Here is a 21,493-nt window from a genome sequence, read left to right on the forward strand (position 1 = left end):
AGCCATGGCCACTGGTCTCACCTCTTTTCGGTTTGTGTAGAGGCCGTGGTGACTGACCGATTTCAGCCTTCGTTTTAAACTTGTTTCTTGAACAAAACTTACTTAATACCTTTCGTTTGATGATGATTGATGATGACCTTTAAGACCTATTTTACCTACTTATGAACCTATTAAGACGATTTACTGACTTAGTACTATTTGAATTAGGTTGAGGACTTTCGGACCGAATACTTGCACACCATTCCCGACTCAACTTAACCGCTACTTATCATTGTGAGTTATAGCATTCCCTTTTTACTTTAACTTATTTTGGGAACTGAGAATACATGCGGATTTTATGTTTTACATACTAGGCACGAGTACTTAAACTTTATATATGTGTGGGTTATATAACGGCAGAAAGATTCCCTTTAGCTCGGGTAACGTTTAATCATTGGTTTATGAACCGGTGAACGCGAATCTTAGATATGGATCCATAGGGTTTGACATCCCCACTCGGGCTAGTCGCGCTAGCAGTCAACGAGTGTTTAATACTTCGTAAACATACGCACTCGCCAAGTGTACTTGCAGGGGGTATTTTAAACGTTAAGTTAGTTACCGAGTGCCCACGGTTAAGCATATACTTAAACATACTGATTTGGATTACTATTTTGAAACGCTCGTTGTAGCACTGAAATCTCGTGACCTACTTACATTACTGTTATACTTAAACTATAGCTCACCAACCTTTGTGTTGACTTTAAGCATGTATTTCTCAGGTACTTGAGGTTGCTAGCTTCCGCTGTTGTACTAGTCCAGCTGTAGACACCCGCTGTTGAACTTTAAGATTAACTTAATACTCATCGAGCTAGGAAGCTTTGATGAAATAGTTGGAACGAACTGACTTTCAAGGATGAAAGCGGAATTTATTATAATGGGAAAATTTTATTTGTATACCTCGCAAGAATGGTGAAACTATTATGGGGAGAAATGTAGCCCGAAAACTGAACCTTATTAGTTACATGACAACAACCTGAAATTCCACAATGGAAATGGGAAGAAATTCACCATTAACTACCAGAGACGGTATGCGGTTAGGACATCATCTGGGTTATTATTGACCATCTCGCCAAAACTGCTCACTTTCTAGCCATGAAAGAAACCGATACAATGGACAAACTTGCACAACGATACTTAAAGGAAATTGTATCCCGTCACTTCAGCAATTCAAATTCTATATTGAGGATTACCCAAGAATCTCATTTGATACTCATTCTTACGCAACTCTAAATCCTAACTTATTACGAGGAATTTATTATTCGATGATAACCACTCCACCATCCTTTTTACTTCGATAATAGTCATAACAGTTCGAAATTTTCCAAAAATCAATGGGTGGTTCATTCTCATCCTCATACTCTCCCATTCGTATCTCACTTATAAGCAACAACTTCACACTTAAGCGTTTTTGGTCAAATGACTTATGCCCTACTAATAGTCGTCAATCACATATAAATTCAATGGTTTTTATTACCTCAAATATCACTCGAAATTTTTAAAAGTCTTTTACTCGATTCTCATCAATCTTTTCCAACTTGTAACCTCCGAAATATGAAAATTTTGTTTGCCAAAATCTCACACACATTATTTTATTGTGCTATCCTCTCAAAGATTTATAAAAATAAATATATTTTGTTCGCCATTCGCGCAAATTTTGAAATCATATACGTTATATAAAATAAAGTAAATGATTACTTATCTTTGACAAATACCTGTAAAAAAAATTTACTTTCACTCTTACAAATCAAATCTTTTGTTCAAAATATATTTTACTTTGAATGCTACGGGTTGTACATAACCCTAGTTTACTAAAACTTCGTTTCTTTCCATACATTGTCACCTTAAACAATTTCTATAAAAATTTTCGTTGCTTGCTATATAAAATTCTCCGTTGCTCATTCGTACCCAAGTCATCGTTAAGACTTTACAACCGTCGAAGTCAAGAGATTCATGTGTGTATGTGTTGAAGACACTTCTGCCACGTCATTTAGAGCCTTTGGGCATCCACTGACACTTAAACCATTTAAAAATCATTGCGTTACCCCAAGAACCTTATTTGCCACGCCTGTTGGAACAATGCTCTTTCTTACATAACTCTAAGTCCTGACTTATTTCAAGGGATCCTCATTTAGTGGTATTAATACCATCATTATTCCGACTTTAATACTAGTCATAACCTGTTTGGCACTTTGCAAATTCAAGAAGCAATCAACTTCTCATCCTCGTGCTTTATCCTTTGTACCCCACTTTTAGCAACGGCTTCGCACGTAAATATTTTTGGCCCAAAGACTTGTGTCCTGATAATTACCAAAACTGCATTTATGTCATTAGTTTTCATTACCTAGTAACTGGTCACCCAAGGATTCCAAGCTTTTTCACTCAATATTTTTCAACTCGTAACCTTTGAAATACGAAAAACTAAGTTTATCAAAAAAAAAAAAAATTTACACGTTGTTTATTTGTGCAGTCCTCACAAGATTTACAGACAATGAAAGTACTAAAAGAAACATTTCGGTCACTTAAACGATTTATAAAATCATATATGTATAAATCTATACTTACTCGTTTTGATACTAAGTTATATCTTCAAATTATTTAAAAACCGCTCCTTTACCGAGTTATTCAACTTAAGTCAAATAGTTTTGAGCAAAATGGTACACGTTGTACCTACTTCTAAATTTACTACGAACTTCGTTCCGTTTACGCTGTGACAACAAGCGTTCAAAGGTTTGATTTTCAACACTCCCTTGGTTGATTTTATTAAAGGCTTTCGTATTAGACTACACCATGTATGGATCACACTTTTTCTCACCCCCTGTTAGAGATGAAACTTACTATTAAGATCTTTGTTAAAAAAAAAAAAAAAAAAAAAAACTCTTGAGCCACTTTGGATGGCGGTTTTATAAAATTTGTTAGAAAAAAAAATCTCTGCACCCATAAAATGTTCTTTTTAAAGTTAGACATGATAAAAACGCGGGCCGATAAAACAGTTTTTCAGGGTACACTCAGTAGTCACCCCATCGTAGGACAGGCACTAGGTGAGTTCCTACTCTCAAAATTTCACTGCTAAACGCAACACCCTCATAAACATCATCTCTATGAATCAGTATGTTGAGATACAAGAACCATTTTGGAGATTCTTTTCACTCGGAATAAACCATTCTTTAGGACCAAGAGTTCACGTATCTTCTCATCCGCTCGTCCCCTTAAGTACACAGATAGACTCAGAACGAACCACTCGATGAGTTCACTCTCACGCCTTTCGTGCGACTTTCTTTTGGAAATGTAATATAAGATACTTTGAGAACCTATGAATCTCGTTATCCCTTTTGGGAAGAGACTGCTTAAAACATCTACGACACTCAGGTGGATACTCTATATATTTCTTCCTTCATTGGTTGCAACTGTATGTTGCTCTAGTTAACGTTAACCCTAACTTCAACATGTAACTGAAAGGATGAAGTTACATTGCGGAACTGTGTTTTCATTTCATCCAAGGATAGGGTCACCTGCAGTATGGTAAACTAGGTGATATCCCTCATTGTTCGTTCAGACCGTTCTGAAGACACTATGAATAATTATGGCTTGCCAGTCCGATTGATCACTTTTAGCTAAATTTCAATTCACTTATTCAAATGAAATGTTCTTAAATATCAGGTTCCTTATGCCTATGGTCTCCTTCCGAAATCAAGGGGTTAGTAAAATCCGTGGCTAACACTATCCAGACATCAAATCGCATGGTTGTGATCACCATGTTTTCATTCTACCTGTCAGCTTTGAATTACGACATAAGCGCTCGATGTTTTAGATGAGCTTAGAAATATTCAGAATGCATTTCACGCATCCAGCTTACTGAAGGTGCCTGTAAGGCTAAACACACCATCTTTCCTTTTGTGGATATACATTCAGATGACATACTCCTGTTAATCAGAAACGAAATCAATTTGTTGATCTCTTAGGACAAAAGACTTAATTAATGGAATATACCTATTCTTACTTTCATACGTCGAAGTACCTTTCAAGGTAAATAACTCACTTCTGATCCACGAGTCTCACGGAACTTTGATACGCTCCTTCTTATTTAAATGCGGTACCATTGTTGGTCACTCCTTAAAATTTCAGGAAGAAATTTTCTTTAACAGGTGGGTAATGTAACGACCCTGGTTTTCCCAACGTTTAATTAATAATTATTATTAATAATACTTGAGATTTAACGAATGTATGTTATTACATTTACATGATGCCATGATTAACCGTACATGACTTTTGGATGCCCGACACGTCTTTGTGACACACGAACTTTCACGAATAATATTTTTAGATATTATTTGCATTCATGATTAAGTTTTATTAATCATTTTGATTAACTATGGTTATTAGTTAATCACTTGGGCTTTTATTGGACTTACTTGTTAATTACTTGAACTTGGGCTTGATTAATGTAAATGGACTCTTGAATATGGGCTTATAAGCCCACCCTACTTCTTAGTTGGACTATTTAGCCCATGTCTTTCACTTGTAAGTATCACTTAGGATGGTAACTAGTTAGTTAAGGAAATAAGAATCTAGTCTTCACATAATCCCCATGCACATACACCAAATAACCAACTTTTAACACCTTTACCATGCATGAACTAGTGGATTTTGGCCTCCTCCCTTCCCCACTTCTTGACCAATGACTTTGAGGGTTACAAGGGGAGTTTTGGTTGCAATTTTTCATTACTTACTCACTCACTTTACTCTCATTCCAAAAACACTTCAACTTGCATTTCAATTTTTCTCTCAATTCTTTTTCTTTGTAAGTAACTTGATAAATTCTTCATCCTTTCTTTCTCCAAAACCGTAGCCTTTGGCTACCAAAATCATCATCATCTTTTGTTATTTGTTGTTTAATACTTGTTCTTGTTTAATGTTTGATTACTTGTAGTTACTAGTTGTTGTAACTTACTTACTAGCTTTCAAGAATCAAGACTTGTTAGTTTGATTCTTCATTTTATCTTGTTATAACAAGAACAACAAGAACATAAACTTTCTAGTTATGTTCTACACTTGTTAATTTTAAAAGATTAATGTTCATGTGTTGAAATCATACTTGTAGTTCTTGAAGTAAACTTAAAGTTTACTTTCTAAAGATCAAACTTTGGTTTGAATCTTTAAAGTATGAACAACAATGAACTAGTTACTTGTTTACTTAGTTTACTTCTTCATTTTTGCACTTTAATTTCATGTTGTTAGTTTAAATGGTCAAGTACTACAAGTTAGCCTTGATCTCATAACTTTCTTGAACTTAAAGTTAACTTTAAAGATTCAAGAACATAGAAGTGTAACTCTCTAGTTATAACTTCATATACTTGTAATGGATCTAAGTTCTATAGCTTATGGTCTACTTACTTTGTCATAAACAAGAGCTTTAAGGCTTACATACACTTTACTAGTTGATAATCAAAGTTTTGTAGCTTATGGTTTCACTAAAGTAAAGATTCAAGTGTTAGTACTTATGATATAACTTAATAACTTTAGATCTAGACTTTTGAGTCTTGAATCTTCAAGATCAAACTAAGAACTATGTTCTACTACTTATGATCTTGATTAGTTAGTTATTTTCAAGTTTGTAGTTCAATATTACCTTTATATTTCATGTGTGTGCAAAATCTAAGACTTTGATGTAACTTTGGTTCATCAAAATACTTGCAACACTTAATTGAGTTGTGCTTCATGTCTTAGACTTACACTTGGGTTATGATGGTCAAAACTTGGTCAAGATGATTCAAACACATCAACGAGTTGTACACTTGAAGCTATATGCATCAAGGATGAGAACCGTGATAAGCATCGAGCACCAAAACCCACCGGAATCCATTTGCACTTTTCTGTTTTCTGTTACAGCCCTCTGACCTACTGTTTCTGTAACAGACCAGTAAACCTGGGCTGTTGTAACCTTGATTTTCAAATAGGTCTTTTCGAGTATATAATTTTCGTTTAAGACTCGTCTTCATCCGAGTTACGGTTTAGGAGTTATGGCCCTCCGATCGTCACTATGTCCTTTTAACGTTGTGCTGAAAATTCTGACCTACTCGCACTTCGACCGTTGCCACGGTCAAACTAAGACGAGTTTGCTTCTGGGATTTTTACCACAACTAAAGGACTCATATACGGATCCATGGCCACTGGTCTCACCTCTTTTCGGTTTGTGTAGAGGCCGTGGTGACTGACCGATGTCAGCCTTCGTTTTAAACTTGTTTCTTGAACAAAACTTACTTAATACCTTTCGTTTGATGATGATTGATGATGATATTTAAGACCTATTTTACCTACTTATGAACCTATTAAGACGATTTACTGACTTAGTACTATTTGAATTAGGTTGAGGACTTTCGGACCGAATACTTGCACACCATTCCCGACTCAACTTAACCGCTACTTATCATTGTGAGTTATAGCATTCCCTTTTTACTTTAACTTATTTTGGGAACTGAGAATACATGCGGATTTTATGTTTTACATACTAGGCACGAGGACTTAAACTTTATATATGTGTGGGTTATATAACGGCAGAAAGATTCCCTTTAGCTCGGGTAACGTTTAATCATTGGTTTATGAACCGGTGAGCGCGAATCTTAGATATGGATCCATAGGGTTTGACATCCCCACTCGGGCTAGTCGCGCTAGCAGTCAACGAGTGTTTAATACTTCGTAAACATACGCACTCGCCAAGTGTACTTTCAGGGGGTATTTTAAACGTTAAGTTAGTTACCGAGTGCCCACGGTTAAGCATATACTTAAACATACTGATTTGGATTACTATTTTGCAACGCTCGTTGTAGCACTGAAATCTCGTGGCCTACTTATATTACTGTTATACTTAAACTATAGCTCACCAACCTTTGTGTTGACGTTTTAAGCATGTATTTCTCAGGTACTTGAGTTTGCTAGCTTCCGCTGTTGTACTAGTCCTGCTGTAGACACCCGCTGCTCTAGAGTTGTCACTGGATGAACTACTTTACCTTGCATTCAAACTTTAGTACTTTTGAACTATGTCTTGTAATGACCATTGGGGTCACATACACTTATTATTCGCTTCTACTTAGTGAAGCATACTTTTAGGTTGTAAAACATTCGACGTTGGTTATGACGTCACTTTTAATTATGAATGCAAACTCTTTTTGAAATCGCATATAGTACTTAACCTTGTAATGATCCTATTGTTGATGGTCCGTACATGATGATTTAGTACGGGCTGTCACAGACGTAGTGGTCAGCTTCTCTTTGGCGTCGATCGCTTCATCTTCGTTTTGATCTCGATCGCTTCATTTTCCTCGTAGCCGTTTCCTTCGGGTGTGGTCGACGTTGCCGAATTGTTTCAGTTTCGAAAAATCAAGGTTTTCAGGGGTGGACTCTCGTGGAGCTTATCAACTGCCCGAACAGGCGCTTTTCCTTATCGATAGTTCTCGGTGAAGCCCGAGTGTTTGTTTCTTTTTGTGGGATCCTCGGGTTTTGTTGGTGTCCGGAGTTTACTTCAGTTTGCTAGTCTCGAGGTAGGTGTTCTTAGGTTTCCAAGTGGACGTTTCCTGATGCTTGGTTGATAATTTGGATTAGCGGTGACTTGGTTCAAGCTCTAGGTCTTTTTTATAGGTTAGGTGCTTAGTGGTGGTTGCATTTTGTTGTTTGTGTGATATGATAATTCATTTTTGTTGTATGCTCAATTAGTGGTTCATGTACGTACACGGTTTAGATGGTGTGTCAATGTTTCTTGGTTGTTGAACGGAGGTTCATGTACAGCAGATCTTGCTCAGTTTGTAACTCACATAATCATTTGATATATATATATATATATATATATATATATATATATATATATATATATATATATATATATGTGTGTGTGTGTGTGTGTGTGTATGTTTTTGTGTGTGATATATATATATATATATATATATATATATATGTGTGTGTGTGTGTGTGTGTGTGTATGTGTGTGTTAGGGAAGGATGTTGGTTTATGCTTAACGATAATCTTAATCTTAACCAACGTCAATAAGTGTTTTGATGATGACACATGCACATAACCAAAAGTGATGGTAGACATCTTGACAAAAATATACAAGTTCACTAATCCACACTTACTCTAGCAAAATACCAAACCAAATGAAGCTTAGAATGAAAACAGATGCCACACGGTTTGGTCCACGGTCGACCACAGGTCAGACCGTGGGAATCCTGTACCTTGGTTTATGAAACTAGGTACACGGTCGACTCCATTGCTAATCGTGGATCGACGGTAAAATTTTCTGTCCAAATCTCTTGATCAAATAAAGTTTGACCACTTCAGGGCATTTATAATTCATGAAACCTGTTTCAACATGCTTAAAATAGTTGCCATCTTCATATTCAAAAGAGTTTTGGTCACTAGAACGCTAATCTTGGTTAATCACACCTAATGACTCCTTAATGATGTTTTAGCCTTTATTAAGGATAACACATAAGTGTTACAGGATAACTTGTGCTCCTAAAATGTATTTAGACATACTTAGGATGGTCATCAAGTCCCAACAAAGAGTTGCTCCTTCCTTGTACATGTGTTGGACATTAATGTATACTTATACATTAATCTTGCAAATGGCACATTGCAAGCAAACTTAGTATAGTTCTATGTCATCACTATGTGGTTAATCCTAGATTAATTTCTAAGTGATCTCTTGCTAGTCATTATGTAACATCCCGTCTTTTTCCGTTTACTTTCCGTTTAATTAATTTAAAGTCCGTTATTAAATTATAACATCTCCCGTTTACTCTACGTATTTAAGGTAATCCGTTTGGATAATTCACGCACCCGTTTTGAAACTCGAGGGACTAAGGTTGCCAAGTGGGCAAACTAGTTGACTAGGTCAACTAGTCAACCCACCATCCACCACCACTCATTCACTTCATCAACTCCTCATCTTAATACTTCTACTTTTTCTCTCAAATCATTAAATCAAATATTCGTCATCTATTCAAGATCTAGCAAGCATCAACTAAAACAAATTACATATTCGGAATCCTTGCATCTTTCTCTTCAATTCCATACCAACTTCATCTAATTTAGGTAACTTTCTAAAAACACTATATTCTTTGTTCTTGACGTTTTAACTTATAAAAGTGTTAATTAGTGTCCATGGCTCAAGTCTAACATGAATATATGATTAATATGCTTGTTCTTGTCATTTTGTTGTAACTAGCTTAAACTTGAAATGGGTGTGTTTAATCTTGAGATTTGGTTGCTTAAATGTTGTTAGATGTTAAAAGTGCATGTATTAAATGTGTTACTAGCATCACTAGCTTCAATTTGGTGTGTAGGTTGACATGGAAAAGCTTCATAAACATAATTGTTGAATTTATGATTTTGAGTTAGGGTTTGATAGAAGTAAAATGGATTTTTGATGCATTGAATGCTTCGCAATATTGTTTGTAAGTGTTTAGTTGTTTTGTATGCGTAATTACCTACGAAACGGCGTATTATATGTGTGCATTTATTTCCCAAATCATCAAAGTGCATTTATGAACTTGAAAGCATTTATGGTGAACATTTAATGAACTTTCAACTTGGATTTCGTTGTTATAAATGATGAATTTGATAGATGAAATGTGTTTAGTTGTTTTCCTCGTTAAATTACCTTTTCAACGACGTATGGCGTGCGTTTTAAGTGTTTATGGTTCATTAGGTTTGTTGGTTTGAAGTTTGGCTCGTTTTGACACTTGAAAAACTGCCCAGATTTTTGATCAGGTACTAACCGCGGCGCGGGCCTCCAAGCCGCGGCGCGGCTTAACACTAACCCAGATGGTCTGGGACCATCAAAAGCCTCGACTCCCAAAATAAGTTTTAACCCGTGGCGCGTGTATTCCAGCCACGGCGCAGCTTAAAGCTTTGAGAAATGGCTGTCCAAATTTGCAACTTACATTCAATTCTAACTATGCTACGCACCTTCGATAAACATGTAACTTGTTATAACATGCTTATATATGAATAATTAGCTCAGAAAAATAGTTCGGGACCCGACCCGAACGTGTTGACTTTTTCGTTGACTTTGACTTGACCAAAGTTGACTTTTGTTCAAACTTAACCAATACTTGTTTAAACCGTTCTAATCTTCTTGTATACTTGATTCTTGCATGAAACTTGACAATTTGATTCACATGCTATATAATCGAGTCGTAATGAGCCATATGACTAACTGAACAACTTTGACCAACCGTGTTTACCGTTATTGATACGACCTACTTGTTTAGGTCAAGACTAGCATTCGTTCTTGCACACGTTTACTTTGTGAAGTACCTTATTTACTCGTGCACTCAAGGTGAGATCATAGTCCCACTTTTACTCTTTTATACTTACATTTGGGATGAGAAAACATAAACGTTTCGTTTTACAAAGTGAACACAAGTACGAAAACAAACATTCTACGTACGAGTTAGAACAAAAATGCCTCAATTCGATTATCATTAGTTACACTTGCCGAGTGTAAGCGACAACTTATGTTGTATGGCCATATGGGTTTGACAAACCCTCATTCGGACGGTTCGCTACCGTTATTCGGATGATATATATTTTCGAGTATAAGTGTATGTTCTAACACTATATTAACGGGGTTCGTGACAGTTAAGCCTTGATAATTGGGTGCTCGTGATAACAACAACTTTTAGAACGGTCTACTATTATTTCAACGTTATAAATGTTGTGGTTCAACTTACTTAGTATTTAAACCTATGATTTCACCAACGTTTTCGTTGACAGATTTTATATGTTTTTCTCAGGTCCTTAAACGTTAAGTGTTGCATGCTTCCGCACGCTATTTTGATACTTGCTTGGATGTTGAGTATACATGCATACATGGAGCGTCTTTTGACTTACTTTAAATTGTGTCGCATAAGTTTCATTTGTACTTAAACATTGTAACGTAACTAGTTGTTGAACTACTTTTTGTAAACTTGAAACATCTTTACAATTGAAATGAATGCGGCATATTTTTGGTCAAACGTTGTTTTAAAGACTTATGACCACGTAACGGGACCTAAGTAGAGGGCGTCGTCAATGACGATTTTGTCGGGTCGCTACACATTACATAAGTATAACTTGACTACTTGCTATTATTACATTACATGAGTATTATTTGACCATCTGTCAAATGCCAACTAGCTAGTAGTTACTTAATATATATATGTATGAACTTTGTCTTGATATAAGCCATAGATTAGGAAATTACAAATGTATGCTTAGCCTACCCAAATGCATTAAGTGTAACTTGGTTGATACAATTGATATGTCATAATCAAATAGTCTTAAGTGCTTAAAGAATTTGATGATGTAGCGTGAGGGTACGAAATAGTATTATTTTTACTAGGAAATACTACAAAATATGACACAAGTTTTATTAATTTACGGATGGGATATACCTAAACCTTGCTTCAACACTATAGGCAGTGTACCTAATCGTAGAGTAGTGTAGTTTTTAGTAAGTCCGGTTCGTTCCACAGGGAGCTAGTGATTACGTACTATATTTTTATAAAACTATATTTATATAAATATATATATATATATATATATATATATATATATATATATATATATATATATATATATATATATAAGTAGTAATATTATTATAAAGGGGGGGTTTTTACCGTTTAATGACCGGTTTGTCGATTTTATATTTTTAAGCGTAAAGATAAATGACAATAATTAAAGTGCGTAAAATAAATAAATGACGATAAATAAAATAACAATAAATAAAATTGCGATAGAATATGAAATAAAAGGATTATGCTTATTTAAACTTCCGTAATCATGATGTTTGACGTTTTGATTTTAATTAATTGTTACTCTGGTTAATTGTCCTTTGTCATGGTTTATTTGATACCTATCTGGTTTTTATCCATAATAGTCCATCGGTCATAAATATAAAGTGCGAGTGTCCTCGTCAAATTACCCTTATACCCGAAGTCAAATATTCCAACTAATTAAGGATTTAAACTGTGACGCAGTTATCACTTCTGTCAACAATTACACCAGTTATCACTGTATGTAATCCACCCCTGTTTTGATTAGATATGAATATTAATTTACCCACTTGATCAGTTTGAATAATCAATTACCCAACCCGAATAATTAATTAAATGATTATAATAGATTCCATATGAATGTCATTAAATAGGACAACCATAATCATTATTAATTATTAGGATAATTAATTTGAAGATAGGTTCGACAGACTCCAATGAGTTGTCACTCAATTAGACAATACCCCCCATCTATTAATAGTCAATAGTCCAATTTCCACAAGTGTCGGTCTTTTGCCCAAACCTTAATTATGGTACAAAATCCAATAACCCCATCTTAATATTTTAGCCTAACATCACGATTACTTCGGCTCAAATAAGCATAATAATAACTTAGTTACGAGACATTAAATTAAAAAGGAAGAACATAGCTTACAGTGGTGATTAATCGCGTAGCGTTGCACGGACAGAATTTCGACTTAAAACTCGTAAAACATTTCTTACAATAACCCAACTAAACCATAACTTTATTATTAAAATTAACTTATATTAAAATTATAATATAAATATATATTACATATTACAGAAGAGAGAAAGAAATATGAAGAAAGGTGTACATAAATCGATAAAATGAATTGCCTTTTATAGGCAAATATTGAATTGAAATTTTCACTTATGACCCCTTAACTATGCTCAATTAACAACTTTTTATTATTTATTATTATTCTTATTATGAATTATTTAAATATTATATTATATTCTTGTGCATAGTTGACTTGTACTTTCAGCTCCGTTGCGTCGAGCGTTGATAGTTGGCTCGGGTACCGGTTCCGGATTTTCGAACGTCCTTTCGTATAATTTAATATCTTGTACTTTGCGTTTTGTAACTTGTACTCTTGTCATTTTTAGACGTTTCTCATCAATAAATTGAACCTTTTGAATTGTATCTTGTACATTTGAGCTTTTTGGACGTTTTGGTCTTTCAAATCTTTGTTTTTGTCTTTAAATCTTCATTTTCGAGCGATTTGCGTCTTTCGTCTTCGCACTTATTTATTTAACTATTACAACTAAAAATAAGGAAATTACATTTAAAAACTTTACATATTGGAACGATATTGCTACTAAATATATGTTCATTTGGAGCACTATCAAATATCCCCACACTTGAGCGTTGCTTGTCCTCAAGCAATACAGAACTTGAAATAAAAACATACATGAATCACTTTTTTATTCATCACATTTTGTACATCAGTGATTTTGATATAGCGGTATAAACAATGACAGTAATGATGGTTAAAGGTGGGTGTGTCATCCACAGTTGCCTCAGGTTTAGGTCAACGACACTTGCAATCAAATAGCCGATTTACTTTCGGTTTCCAAAGCAAAGTGCACATTTGAAAGGTGGTTTACAGTCCCACATGACTATGAAAATGTAGATCCTTAAGGAAATTGGATCTTTATGAAAACATTTGATCTTTTTGAAAATTTAATCTAGCTTTTACCCTAGATAAGTTTTCCGGAATAACCCTTCACCGGTGTTTGCAAAATATTTTTGTGGGTTGTGTGGGTTTCAGATTTGAAAATTTTAGCTCAACACTTGTGGTTTTGTGTTACCCACTTGCTAACCTTGTATTAGGAAAGCAACACGTCCAGTTTACTTGTCCCGTATATTACCTTTCGGCAAACTACCGTCCGGTTGTAAAGGAAAGCGATGAACAAGAAACTGTTAAGGCAATGTCCCGTGACATGCTTTTAATTATGGTCCAAAAACGTGTCGGATGCTTTTACTATCCTTTGTAGGAGCAATAGTAAAGCTCACCCTTATAATTTGTCGGTTTGACACAAGGTCCTGTCTCCGACCATGCTATGCAACCACCGTTCTTACGGTTGACACCCGATTTGGTTCAGGTGACCTAATGAATTCCAATGAATTCTCAGGATTTTACGTTCAATGGTAATGAACGCATTGAAAATAGGTTTTCATAAAACAAATCGGTTTTATTTTTGATCAAAATATTTTCTCGTTCAAGCTCGAGTTTAGATATCATTGAATTCCATGAGTTTGTAATTCTCAATCTTTAAGGTCAATCTCTAGGATTGAGTAATATCAGTCTTAAAAGCTGATTTTTGATCTTTAAGGAGATTATCCTTTCTGGGGATTTGATTCATTAGTCTTATCAAGCTAATTTGCACGGTGCCCCCCCATTATGCGAGATAAATCCTTCTCATGGTTAGGATAAATCTGACCACATGGCGACCCTGTTTGATGCTGAGGTCCGTGGATTTCCTGCTGATTTTAGAGATGACTTTTCTAGATTTTTCGTCAACCTACAGCTGGTCTGGACGACAACTTCATGACCTAAATCAAGAAGCGCGTGTCTTTTTCGGAAGACTTTACTTCCTTTTAATGATGGAATTGATTCATCGTGTAGATCCATCTTTCTTTAAAATATATTACAGTAAACCGGGTAAAACTGATTAGTATCGTCCAAAGCAAAAGTACCTGCAATAATTCTTATACAAAAATGTGATAGATAGTTTTTAATTGAATAACTTGGTACATTCTCCCCACACTTAGCTTTTATTTATTCTTTTCTTTGCCTTTTTATTCTCTTCTATCCCATTTTAAATGAATTCAAGCGTTTTGGGTTGTTTCTCAATTTATGTCCTCGAGGTAACAATAATTTCGGCATTAACACCTAGTTTTATCGTTCATAAATATGTATAAACATGATTTTGAATTCATTTAGTTGAAATTTTTTTCAAATTTTCACAAAATTTGGCAATTAAAACAAGTGTAAACCTGAAAGAATTTATAACCCTTCCCCACACTTGAGATCTTGCAATGCCCTCATTTGCAAGAAATCAGTAAAAATTTAAATTCATGAGGGTGATTAGTGTAGAAAAATGATTAAAAATACCGAGTTTGCAAACATATTGTTGTTATTTCACATTTGATATTTTGTTTCTTGTCGTCAAAATTAGTACCTTTTTCTGAACTTAATGACAGTCTTTGAAAGTGCGTTATTTTACCCTGTTTTGTATATAACATAAAATACAAACATACATAATTTTGAAGTTGGGTATATTACCCCACGTTCAAAAATTTATAAAATCTAATATTTTTTTTTTGCATACTTTAAATCAATTAAATTAAAAATAATGATAACAAAATTTCTCGTCCCGCCCTCGGTTAAAGTAATTTCGGTTCAACTACCTAATCTTCAACTCACGACGAATTTTAGAAATCATTTTTTTACTTAATGAAATAAAGTAAATTTTGTTTTTAAATTCACACAAAACTTAAATTTAAAAAGCATATTAATTTCATATAAAACCTACAAAATAAAAAAAAATCAGAATGGGGGAAGAAAACTAGTTCTTTAGTGTCTGCTAGCGGAAAAGACCAATCGGATTCCATTCTCGGAACTACACGAGAACAGAACAATTAACTCTAGACAGCATTTTCTTTTTAGAACATTTAAATCTCCCCACACTTAGGTAGCTGTGGTGTCGAATTTGTGATTAACTTCATCGTCAATTTCTCTTGGTCCATAATCAACTTGCATATCCGTGACTTTTTCTTTAAGCCATTGGTCGGATTCCTGTGTAATATCCACAATTTCAACTAGTTTCTCCTTTTCTTTAGGTGATAGATTGGATACTAACCGGTTACATAACTTAAAGTTCCCCTTGGTTCTAGCATCGCGAATCCGTTTAATAAGTTTCTTCATTGAACTATTAATAACGGGGTCATTTAATTTCGTATCAACAACGGGGTTCTTTGTTATCAGGTCATCATTATGTGTTACTTCATTTTCCCTACACTTAGGCGTTTTATTATTGCTAAGCACTACCGTTGGAGTTGGTAAAACAACATGGTTCTTACCAATCGTTTTTGCTGGTTCAACGGTTTTGGTTGGTGGAGATTTAGACTTTTGAATCATAAAGGTGATCGATTTTTCATCATTACTAAGTGTCATTCTACCATTTCTTACATCAAATAACGCCCCGGTGGACGCTAAGAATGGTCGACCTAAAATTAGAGGAATGTTTGGGTCCTCTTCTATGTCAATGACAATGAATTTGACTAGAAAGGTTAAATTACCTACTTGAATGGGTAGGTTGTTAGCAATTCCAACTGGGTGCTTAATGGTTTGATCAAGGAGTCGAACACTCATATCCGTTGGACTTAACTTACCTACACCTAATCTCTTATATAAGGAAAGAGGCATAACACTCACACTTGCACCTAAATCTGCCAGTGCATCATACATGACACAATCACTAAGTAGACAAGGAACAATAAATTCACCCGGATCACCTACCCTAGGTGGAGGTTTTGGTGGAACTGTATTCACCGGGTTTACTTCTACGGCTTTTGTTTCTTGTACTTTCTTATTCTTTTTCTTCTTCTTCTTTCCAGAAGTATCACAATCTTTATTACTTATTACTTGCTCATACTCAACTCCTTTTCTTGGAAACGGGATGGGTGATTTGTATGGTGACACCACTGGCTTTACATACTCGGGTGGTGGTGGTGGTGTAAATTCTTCATTGTTACTCTCATCTAAAACCTTCCCATCTTCTGGAGCTGGTTTTTCAGAATTTGTTGAAACCATATTAACATTCTCATTCCGAGGATTTACTTCAGTATTACTCGGTAGCTTTCCTTGTTCCCTCTCACTCATTATGCTAGCAAGAGTACCTACGTGTTTTTCTAGATTCAAAATGGAAGCTTGTTGAGTTCTTAATGACTGATCAAACCTATCATTTGTTTGGGTTTGAGATGTAATAAATTGTGTTTGAGATTCAAATAGCTTTGCCATTATTTCTTCTAGATTTGGCTTTTTCTCTTCGGTTTGTTGTGGTGGTTTATACAAGCCAGGTCTTTGTTGATTGAAAGTGTTGTTTTGAGTTGGTTGGTTATTCGGACCTTGTTGGTTATACGAGTTATTGTCGGGTCCTTTTGGATTGTAAAGAATGTTTTGATTTCGATTGAAGTTTGGCCTTGGCGGTTGATAATTATTCTGATAACTATTTTCCAGCCTTTGGTTCATGTAGACAACATTCTCACGTTGTTCCATCGTTAGTTCAATGTGACAATCTTTCAATAAGTGTGGTCCACCGCATTGCTCACAACTGATTCGTATTGCGTGAATATCTTTATTCATCTTTTCCATTCGTCTTTCGAAAGCATCTATTTTTGCGGAAACGGAATCAAAGTCATGGCTAGAATCGGCTCTAGCCGCTTTAGATGATCGAAAGATATCTTTTTCTTGATGCCACTCATGAGAGTGGGAAGCAGTGTTATCAATAATTTTGTAAGCTTCAGTTGCGGTTTTCTTCATAATGGAACCACCAGCTGTTATGTCGATGTCTTTTCGTGTAGCAACGTTGACACCTTGGTAGAATATTTGTACTATTTGATAAGTGTCTAAACCGTGTTGAGGACATCCTCTCAACAACTTTCCAAATCTTGTCCACGCCTCATATAGAGTTTCATTTGACTTTTGTGTGAACGTAACAATTTCTCCTTGAAGTCTCACGGCTTTAGATGCCGGAAAGAATCTTTTAAGAAATTTCTCAACTAAAACATCCCATGTGTCAATCGCCCCTTCAGGTAACGATTCTAACCAATCTTTGGCTTCTCCTTTTAAAGTCCAGGGAAATAACATGAGATAGATCTGTTCATCCTCAACTTCTCGGATTTTGAATAGTGTACAGATCCTATTAAACGTACGAAGATGTTCGTTTGGATCTTCATTCGGCGCACCACTATATTGGCACTGATTAGTTACCATGTGTAGAATTTGTCCTTTGATTTCATAATCTGGCGCATTAACTTCTGGCTTAATAATGGCGTGACCTTGGCCCGTGCGTTTAGCTCTCATTCGATCTTCCATACTTAGAGGTTCCGTTACTTCCATAATTGAATTCGTTGAATCGGTATCACTAGATGATTCTGATTTAATGGTTCGTTCCTCAACAATCTCTGTTTGAATGATTGGTGGCTCCGAAGGAAAGTTTAGTGGTTCAGGATCTACGAACCGTTCCTGAATATTCTCTGGATTCTCAATTGTGAGGTTGGGTTCAAAAAATGGATTATCGGAAATTTGAACTGAAGTACTTGGTCGACTGGATGACGATTCTAAAGAAAAATCAACGGCGGTTATATTTGCTAAATGTTTTGATCTAGTTACAGGTGGTGAACGTACAAAAGGTGGTGAACGTCTTGCTCGGTGCATTCACTGAATATCCTATTAGTTTTTAAAAGGAAAGAAAAATTATAATAAGTTATCCAATCAATAGACTTTTCTGATTTTGCCCACGTTTCGAATAGCCAAAAGATGCAGCAGAGGGGCAGGATTCGTTTGGTCTCAATATAATTGAGTACTGTTTGGCTCCAATAACCCGGTCCACGTACAAATTCAACTATTACTACGAACCAGAAAATTTTGATGTCTATCAATTTAACCACTTAAAATAAATTTTCGTAATTTTAAGAAATTTAGAGAAGAAGTAGAAAAAAATCTAAGTCCTAAAAACTAGAATGGCGAGAAATAAGAAAGAAAAAGATTGCGCGTCGAAAAAGGTCGAAAAATAAAAAGGTCGAAAAATAGGCGTCGAAAAATAAAAATAAGAAAGTAGTGCGAAATACGGCGCCGTAAAATTCTAAAGCACCTAAAACTTAATCTAAGGAATAAGCACTTAAGGGATTTTACGGCAAAGCCTAAAAATTCTAGAAGTAAAAATAACTATGGCAAAACTAAACTTAATACTAAAAGTTGCGACTATAGTCTAAAAATCTAAAGGTAATAAAACTAAAAAAAACAATTTTTTTATAGACAAAATCTTAAAAAATATATATTTTTTTTTTAATAATTTTTATTTTTTTTACGTTTTTTTTTTTTTTTTTTACGTTTTTTTTTTTTAAAAACGAATTTTTTTTCTAAAAAAAAAACGTTTTTTTTTACAATTTTTTTTTTAAAAAAAATGATTTTTTTTACAAATTAATACTTTTTTTTATAATTATTATTTTTTTTTCAAAACTTTTTTTTAATTCATTTACTATTCATGAATAGTAAATGAAAAGAAATTAATTAATTTACTATTCACATGAAAGCAACATGATAGAAATTATTAATTACAATTTACATAATATACCCCTGAAGTATTTAATAAATACGACTTTTTAAAACTTTTACGATTCAAAATATATTCTAAAATATTATTATATTATTATATTCTATTTCAATATTATTATATTATTATATTCTATTTCAATATTATTATATTATTATATTTTATTTCAATATTATTATAATTAAAAATATAGCGTTTTAGCGCTCCCCGGCAGCGGCGCCAAAAACTTGATGATGTAGCGTGAGGGTACGAAATAGTATTATTTTTACTAGGAAATACTACAAAATATGACACAAGTTTTATTAATTTACGGATGGGATATACCTAAATCTTGCTACAACACTATAGGCAGTGTACCTAATCGTAGAGTAGTGTAGTTTTTAGTAAGTCCGGTTCGTTCCACAGGGAGCTAGTGATTACGTACTATATTTTTATAAAACTATATTTATATAAATATATATATATATAAGTAGTAATATTATTATAAAAGGGGGGTTTTTTACCGTTTAATGACCGGTTTGTCGATTTTATATTTTTAAGCGTAAAGATAAATGACAATAATTAAAGTGCGTAAAATAAATAAATGACGATAAATAAAATTGCGATAGAATATGAAATAAAAGGATTATGCTTATTTAAACTTCCGTAATCATGATGTTTGACGTTTTGATTTTAATTAATTGTTACTCGGGTTAATTGTCCTTTGTCATGGTTTATTTGATACCTATCTGGTTTTTATCCATAATAGTCCATCGGTCATAAATATAAAGTGCGAGTGTCCTCGTCAAATTACCCTTATACCCGAAGTCAAATATTCCAACTAATTAAGGATTTAAACTGTGACGCAGTTATCACTTCTGTCAATAATTACACCAGTTATCACTGTATGTAATCCACCCCTGTTTTGATTAGATATGAATATTAATTTACCCACTTGATCAGTTTGAATAATCAATTACCCAACCCGAATAATTAATTAAATGATTATAATAGATTCCATATGAATGTCATTAAATAGGACAACCATAATCATTATTAATTATTAGGATAATTAATTTGAAGATAGGTTCGACAGACTCCAATGAGTTGTCACTCAATTAGACAATACCCCCCATCTATTAATAGTCAATAGTCCAATTTCCACAAGTGTCGGTCTTTTGCCCAAACCTTAATTATGGTACAAAGCCCAATTACCCAATTTTAATATTTTAGCCCAACATCACGATTACTTCGGCTCAAATAAGCATAATAATAACTTAGTTACGAGACATTAAATTAAAAAGGAAGAACATAGCTTACAGTGGTGATTAATCGCGTAGCGTTGCACGGACAGAATTTCGACTTAAAACTCGTAAAACATTTCTTACAATAACCCAACTAAACCATAACTTTATTATTAAAATTAACTTATATTAAAATTATAATATAAATATATATTATATATTACAGAAGAGAGAAAGAAATATGAAGAAAGGTGTACATAAATCGATAAAATGAATTGCCTTTTATAGGCAAATATTGAATTGAAATTTTCACTTATGACCCCTTAACTATGCTCAATTAACAACTTTTTATTATTTATTATTATTCTTATTATGAATTATTTAAATATTATATTATATTCTTGTGCATAGTTGACTTGTACTTTCAGCTCCGTTGCGTCGAGCGTTGATAGTTGGCTCGGGTACCGGTTCCGAATTTTCGAACGTCCTTTCGTATAATTTAATATCTTGTACTTTGCGTTTTGTAACTTGTACTCTTGTCATTTTTAGACGTTTCTCATACCATAGTGGTAAGTATTCCCGCCTGTCACGCGGGTGACCCGGGTTCGATCCCCGGCAGCGGCGCCAAAAACTTGATGATGTAGCGTGAGGGTACGAAATAGTATTATTTTTAATACAAAATACTACAAAATATGACACAAGTTTTATTAATTTACGGATGGGATATACCTAAACCTTGCTACAACACTATAGGCAGTGTACCTAATCGTAGAGTAGTGTAGTTTTTAGTAAGTCCGGTTCGTTCCACAGGGAGCTGGTGATACTTACTATATTTTTAACTATATTTATACAAAATATATATAATTATATAAGTAGTAATATTATTATAAAAGGGGAGTTTTACCGTTTAATGACCGGTTTGTCGATTCTATATTTTAAGCGTAAAGATAAATGACGATAATTAAAGTGCGTAAAATAATGACAATAAATAAAATGACAGTAAATAAAATTGCGAGTAATAAAATGACAGTAAATAAAGATACGATGAGAAAT

Source organism: Rutidosis leptorrhynchoides, chromosome 1, assembly GCF_046630445.1.
Source record: "Rutidosis leptorrhynchoides isolate AG116_Rl617_1_P2 chromosome 1, CSIRO_AGI_Rlap_v1, whole genome shotgun sequence".
In the NCBI taxonomy this organism is placed as follows: Eukaryota; Viridiplantae; Streptophyta; class Magnoliopsida; order Asterales; family Asteraceae; genus Rutidosis; species Rutidosis leptorrhynchoides.